Genomic DNA, 7991 nt, shown 5'->3' on the forward strand with positions numbered 1-7991 from the left:
TCAGGTGGCAGGCTGACGCTCTATCCATTGAGCCAAACCGGTTAGGGCACATGTATTCTTTTTTTAACCATCATCGAGCAATCTCCCCCCTCCATCATATACTCATTTGAATAATTGAAGATTTACTTGGCACAGTAACTCTGTTAATAGGAAAATGCCTCCTCTGTGAAAATTTAACCTCATAGACGCCATGCTGTGCATAAACTTATTAGATCAGCATCTCACCGAGAGTCCCACCTACAGTTTCTCTGTTATCACAACTTCTTCAGATCAAGGAGCCTGAAAGGGGGTGTGCATGCTTTCCTGCCATCAGCCTTCTCCTGGTAACCACCATTTCTGGAGAGGACCCCCTTTACAGAGATTTGGGGTCTCAGTACTGAGCTTCTGAAGAACTTCTCTCCTAGCAGTGACAAGGATGACAGGGCTGATGCTGTAGACACTGACACTCTCTCAGTGTGTTTTATATGCCAGGCATACGCTGAAGTGCCTTATACGTGTCATTTCATTTCATCCTGACAGCATTATCATAGAGCAGGTGCCATGTTCCCCATGTAATCATTGAGTAAACTTGTGAGGGGTCATGTGCTCAAAGTGACCCAGCTCCAAAGTGCCGCAGCTGGGCATTCCATGCAAGTCGGCTTGATTCTAAACCTGAACTTTTAACCAGAGCATCACAGTTTTTCTTTATAATGAGAGGAGGCCAATTTTTTATGTAAAGAGCCAGATAGCAAATAGCATTTTAAGCATTGTGCACCAGGAGGCAAAATTGGGGTAATCATGTAGGTCCTTACATGTAAAGAGAGAAAACTGGCTTCCACAAATTTTAATTGATGAAGCTCAAAACTTTATTTATGGACATTAAAAGTTACTTTTATGTCCTCTTCAAATGTCAAAAACTCTTATTATTCTTTTTTTAAAAAATATATTTTATTGATTTGTTACAGAGAGGAAGGGAGAGGGATAGAGAGTTAGAAACATCAATGAGAGTGAAACATCGACCAGTTGCCTCCTGCACATCTCCCACTGGGGATATGCCCGCAACCAAGATACATGCCCTTGACTGGAATCGAACCGGGGACCCTTCAGTCCGCAGGCCGACCCTCTATCCACTGAGCCAAACCGGTTTCGGCTCTTAGTATTCTTTTGACATACTTTCAATCATTTAAGAATGCAAAAACCATTAGCTTGCAGGCCATGCAAAAGAAAGCAGAGTAGGGGAGTGTAGCAATTTGATGACCCGCTGTCCTACTGGGATGTCCTCAGGCAGGCAGTTGTAGATGGCAGTGGATAGGAGGCTTAACAAACAATTAAAGGGGAATCAGTGACCTGGGACTTTGGGAGGGAAAACAAAAGGGATGTAGAGCGCCAACCCCACCACCATTGCCATTCTTCTGAAACTTCCCTTTACCATGAGTTGTGAGGTCCCTGGTTTTCACTTAGCACTGTGAGAAATTCTTCAGGGAGAGTGAACAGAATACTTGAAATTGGAACTGGTCTAGAAAATCCAGCATATGTCTATTTAGCTGTAGGTTAAGTTTAGATGTTAAAATGAGTTTGAAACTCTGCCCACTTTCTCTCTCTCTCTCTCTCTCTCTCTCTCTCTCTCTCTCTCTCATTGTAGCACACTTGTTCAAATAGAGGGAAGAGAAGGAAAAGGAAAAATCAAAAGGAGGGCAAAGAAGAGATGGGAGAAGAGCTGTCTGTATGGCCCATGATTTCATCATATTCCATGGGGAATTTATGTACGTATTTAGTATTCTGGAACTCAGCCAACTATAGTGGAGGCGGAGCGATGGAGAGAAAGGACACTGAGAGCAGGTTCAGGACACGGCTTCATCCCCATCTGGCTAAACAACCTTCATGATCTCTGCGTCATCCTCTAAAACAAGGAAGAGCTCAAAATTTGATATTTATGAACTGGGACCCTTGAGTACGTATATCTAAATTTGAACTAGCAATTGCTTTTCTAGAAAAATATCATGAACAGAGAGTGCAAATAATGTAACTGATCACATTTGGTCTTCCAACACTAGGCACACTCTTAAAATAAAACCTCATTTGAGAGAGACAAGCCTTTGGAATTCCTAGGGGATCCTGCATCAGATTTTAAGAGAGAATATGGGGTTCTGACAATTGGTATTGGACTGAAGTACATTACACTAAAGTAGAACCCTGGAGTCGAGGCCCAAATGGTGAACCTAGAGGAAAAAAAACAATAACCTAATACCAACCTGCAGTTACTAAAGGATTTACACACGTTGCCAGGTAGCAGACAGAACTTGGAGTTTCACATTCATAGAATATCAGCATTCATGTTGACGAGAAGGACACAGTCAAAGGACCTGGGCTTGAGTCCTGACTCCTGTCCTTCCCAGCTGTGTAACCTTAGGGAAGTTACCTTGTAACCCCATGCCTCAGTTCCCATTTTAAAGTGGAGATACTATCTACTAATCAGTGTTATGAGGCTCTGATTTATTCATTTATTCATCTATTCATGAGCATTTCTTAAGTTTCTTCTATGTACTAGAGCCTAAGGGTAAAAACATATAATAAGTGAATAGTCATGTTCCTTAAGGAGCTCAGATGGGAAAGCAGTACGCACATAGGAAACAGCGTGACAATGGTATGCAGAGGGTGCTGTGGGAGCAAAGCATGGGGATCCCTATCCTTCCTATGTTTTGAAAACTTCCTGGAGAGTGCAGTGAGAGGAGTATTGGCAAATAAGTTGATTTCTACCACATGGTTAAAAAGTTGTGTCATTTTGCCCTAGCCAGTTTTGCTCAGTGGTTACAATGTCAGCCCATGGACCAATGGTAACATGTTCAATTCCTCGTCAAGGGCACATATCTAGGTTGCAGGCTCAATCCATGGCTCAGGTAAGGGTTCATGCAGGAGGCAACCAATTGATGTGTCTGTCTCGCCTCTCTTTCTCTCTTATTGTCTTTCTCTCCCTCCTCCTTCCCTTCCACTCTCTCTCAAAATCAATGGAAAAATACCCTTGGGTGAGGATTTTTTTTTTAAAAGTATTATTTTATCTATTCCATGTCTCAGCTAGGTGATTAAGGTTCCCATCAGTGACAAGTCATGTTGCTTGCATGCACCCTTGTATGATGTGTTGAAAATGGCGGCTCAGTTCTGTGGTCTTCCTTCCCCAAACCTAAAAACCCACTGTAACTCTTAGAAAGATATAAGACAAACTCAAATTGAAGGACAGTGTGTGTGGTCTTTGACCAGCAATCCCTAAAACTGTCAAGGTCAACAAAAACAAAGTCTGAGAAAACTGGTAGAGACCAGAGAAGGCTAAGGAGACTAGATGATTAAATGTGTTATGGTTTCCTGCATGGGATACTAGAACAGAAAAAAGGAAATTAGAAGGAAAGTAGTGAAATCCAAGTAAAGGATACAGATTAGTTGATACTGGTTACCAATCTTGGTTCCTTAGTTGTGACAATTGTACCTTGGTAATGTAAGATGCTAGTAATAGGGGAAACTTGGGTGAGAAAAACAAGGGAACTTTATGTATTATCTTTGCCCCCCCCCAAAAAAAAACCCTAATATTATTCTAAAATTAAAAGTTTATATAAAAATATACAATATTCTAATTCTTTCACTATTGGGTAAGAAATAGAAAACTCTCCAAGTCATATTATTGTCCCTGAGCACATTTAACAACCTTATCATTATCTGGGAGAAATCTCCAAATCTCCTCCCAATATAAGCTGTGCTGAGAAAAATGGATATTTCTGAGATCAGCTCGCATTAAGCCTTATTTAAAGTGTGAGAGTTCAAGGAAAAACAGAGCAAGATAAGAAAGGGTCTTTGGATTTAAGATTCCCTGGAGCCCTTTTCATCTGACACTTAATTTGATGAGAGAACATCTTTCTCTGACATTTTGGAATCTGGGAGGAGGCCAACAGAGTTCAGCACTTTTCAATTATCTTAATAAATCCCAATCCTATAATTGGGAGGAATCTTCTCTCACCGAATTGAAGAAGAAAACCAGTCTGCTACGGGCAGGCTAGAGGCAGTGCAGTGGGGCCCAAGAACCCCCAAAGAGAGGAAATAGACCTGGGTTCTGGGCACAGCTGGGGCCACCCATTGTTGTCTCCTTCCCTGTATTATGAAATGGGGACTTTGGAGTTTATTTTCTCCCTCTAGCTGGAATATTCTAGAATTCATGTTTTAGATGGTTGAAAACATGTTCAGGGTCATAGCCTCTCTTTTCACAAGACTGAATATTTGCAGAGTCAACAGGAATTTCTAAACATTGATTTAACACAACTATATTTTGAAAGGCAGCTTACTTTCCAAACTAATGAGTTTGGATGGTTCAGCTTAATGCGGCATATTTTTCACAGAATTAACCAATCTATTCACCACTTCTTTTGGTTTTGCTTATATCTGTTGGGTTGGTTCTAGGGAATTTTTTTTGCCTTTCCAGAGTTTTCCTTTCAAAGTGTTCATTTCTCAGAGTCCTCCTGAATGCTGACCGCAGACAGTCACACCTCCCCTGCTTCTCTCTTCCTTTCTGGGTGTAGCTCAGGACTAATGGAAAGACTACTTGCCTAAACCTGGATCTCACCATGGCCGGTGTGGTTCAATTGGTTGGGCATCGTCCCATTCACTTAAGGTTGCTGGTTCGATTCCTTGTCAGGGCACATGCCTAGGTTGCAGCTCAATCCTCAGTAGGGGGCATGCAGGAGGCAGCTGATCAATGTTTTGCTCTCACATCAATGTTTCTCTCTCTCTCTTCCTCTCCTTTCCTCTCTCTCTAAAAATTAATACAAATTTTCTTTAAAAAATAATAAACCTGGATCTTTCAAGAGACCTGGAACTCAGTCCTGACTCTCCCACTAATTTCCAGTAAGGCCTTTGACAGTGACTTTTCTTCTCTGAGTACCAATTTCCTTATCTATATAGTCGAGGGTGAACTATATCCTTGCCATTGCTCCTCCTGGATACAGATACCAGCCTCATTCTGGAAGATTCTAAGAAGGGAGGGGGAAAGCTTTTCTCATTTATTCATTCTGTCAGTCAGTTTTTGAATCATTTATTGATTTCTTTCTTCACATACTCAAATATGTAGAGTGGACTATATTTGATTAGTCCTGGATGCCATCAAGAAGTTCATATTGAAGTAGGGGGAAAAAGCAAAGAAAAACACTGTAATTGGATGTAATAAAATTATACAGGAGGTGCTAAGGAGCCTGGAAGGAGGAATAATAAGCTCTTGGTCAACCAGAGAACACTGAACTTGTTCCTGCTTCTGGTTCTTTGCACTCGCTATTCCCTTATTCTGGACACTGTTCCTGCAGACATACTCATGGCTTGCTCTGCTTCCTAACTCAATTTTCTGCTCAAAATTCCCCCTTCAGTGAAGCCATTCTCTATTACACAATCTCTCCCTCACTGTGTTTCATTTGTCATCAATGACAATGTATCACATATTTAGTTGTTTATCATCTATCCACTGGATGTAAACTCCAGGAAGACAGGTGCTTCTGTCTTATTGACCATAATATCTCCAGTATCTAGGTCTGTGTTTTGTGAATATTTGTTAAATGCTGAATGAATGAATGAATGAATGAATGCTGAGTGATTCAAGAAAGCCTCCTGGAGGGGGTAGGTGGCAATTTAGCTGAGCAATTGAAAGCATGAGTAGGAGCTACCAAGGCAAAGAACAGTGAGTATGGGAATTCTAAGTAGAAGAAATATGAGCAGAAGCCAGTAGGAATTAGGGATCTTGGATTGTTACCCAAACTGCACATAGCTGAAGCCTAAGATGAGAGGGTGAGCCATATAAGTGGCCAGCCATGAGGTACGATCACTTCATGTGATTGTGGACACCAGACAAGGTAGGGGTGGCTAGGGAGTGAGGGTGAAGAGCCATCGAAAGAACCCAGTCAGAGAAGTAGAATTTACTCATGTTCTCAAATCTTATTATGGATTTTCATTCAAACCCTCAACTCCAACCCTCTTTGTTGGCATTCCTTTAGACGTGGGTCTTTCAGACATTTTTGCCTATGACCCACAAGAGGAAATAAATTAAATATGATGTCCCAGTTCATAGATAGATTGATAGATAGACACATAATCATTACTATATGCAATCTCTATCTTATCTTATCCTATCCTATCGTATCCTATCGTATCCTATCGTATCCTATCGTATCCTATCGTATCCTATCGTATCCTATCGTATCCTATCGTATCCTATCGTATCCTATCGTATCCTATCGTATCCTATCGTATCCTATCGTATCCTATCGTATCCTATCGTATCCTATCGTATCCTATCGTATCCTATCCTATCCTATCCTATCCTATTCTATTCTATTCTATTCTATTCCATTTTGTTCCATTCCATTCTGTTCTGATTACATTCTGTTCCATTCAGTTCCATCCCATTCCATTCCAATTAATTATTAAAACTGTGTGTTCTCACTAAACTGCTAAACTGATTTCTCTGCCCATTGTTTTTAAATATTCCTGTAACTGGATCATGATGTAAATATCTTTTTTTTTGACAGACAACTGTTTAGTTTTTATTTCATAATCATAAACTTAACTCGGCAATCCAGCTAGACTGGGAAGGGGTAAGGAAATTATGGAACCGAATGAACTGTGGCAAGAGCACAAAGATTATAGAACATTCCAAGCAAATTGGGGTGAAGAGGTGCTCTCCTGAGCTACAGAAGGAATGGTCTGGTGGTTAAGATAAAAACACAAATCAAATTTCTTAGAGTTGCCCACAGTCAGCAATGGTGATCTTCTTGCTGGCCTTGCCATTCCTGGACCCAAAACGCTCCATGGCTGCCACAACATCCAGGCCTTCTGTCCTCTGGCAAAGACCACATGCTTGCCACCCACCCACTCAGGCTTGGCAGCACAGAGGAAAAAGTAGGAACCATTTGTGTTCGGTCCAGCATTTGCCATGGACAAGATGCCGGGACCTGTATGTTTCAGGATGAAGGTCTCATCCTCAAATTTCTCCCCATAGATGGACTTGCGCCTGTGCCATTATGGCGTGTGAAGTCACCATCCTGGTCCATAAATCCCGGCATAATTCTGTGACAGCAGGATCCTTTATAACCAAATCCTTTCTCCCCAGTGCTCAGAGCACAGAAGTTTTCTGCTGTCTTTGGAACTTTGTCTGCAAACAACTCAAAGGAGACATGGCCCAAGGGCTCGCCATCGATGTTGAAGAACACCATGGGGTTCACCATGGCTGGTCACGGTGGCTCCAGGGGCGTCGTCGACGTCTGTCTTTTTTTTTTTTTTTTTTTTTTTTTAAAAAAAAGTTTTTTTTAAAACCTGGCACAGCATTGCATCCAAGAAAGTCTAAGCAATACTGATTTACAATCCAAGGCCCAGGCCCAGAGATATCTGCTTCAGAGAGCACACCCCAGGCAATGGCCTTTGACTTGACCCTGGGCTCACTCAGTGTCACCCTGGTAGAATTCTGTGATGCAGAACTGGGAGGCCAGTTAATGGCCCTTGCCTTCAGCAGCCAAAGCTCAGGGAGTGGGCTGTCTTCGGGTAGTGTGCTCTGAGCACACCAATCCCAGTTGCCTTTCAGTGAACAGTGATATGAAATGACTTCTTAAAATGACCTGATTCCAAGCAGGAAGCCCCAAGGGAGGTGCATGAATCTCTTGTGAAGATCATCATTGTTGCTACTGGTCATTCTAGTAACAGGCATTTAGTAGAGTAGTATTTGTCTGGTGTAGTTGGAGTCTGCCTGGTTTATAGGTTGTTGATTTTAACTTTCAGGAGGGAAGACAGCTTTTGAGATAAATCATTGCCTAAAGCAACCAAAGGTCTTCGCATCACTTTTAATGAAGGAGAAGGCAGTGTATAAATGGAAAAGAGCAGACCACTATGAGTCCCGAGACCTGGAACTGAGTCTAAAACTGCCTCCCTGTGTGGCCATGGGCAAGCCGTCTCACCTCTTTAGACTCAGCTACACACACACACACACACACACACCC

The 7991-nt window shown here is 41.9% G+C and overlaps 1 pseudogene; it reads right to left on the reverse strand.

Moving 5' to 3' along the window:
• Nucleotides 1–6516: 6516 nt before the first annotated feature.
• LOC102765540 lies at nt 6517–7252 on the reverse strand (annotated as a pseudogene).
• Between the last annotated feature and the right edge of the window lie 739 nt (nt 7253–7991).

This window comes from Myotis davidii, unplaced genomic scaffold (assembly GCF_000327345.1).
Source record: "Myotis davidii unplaced genomic scaffold, ASM32734v1 scaffold765, whole genome shotgun sequence".
Lineage (NCBI taxonomy): Eukaryota > Metazoa > Chordata > Mammalia > Chiroptera > Vespertilionidae > Myotis > Myotis davidii.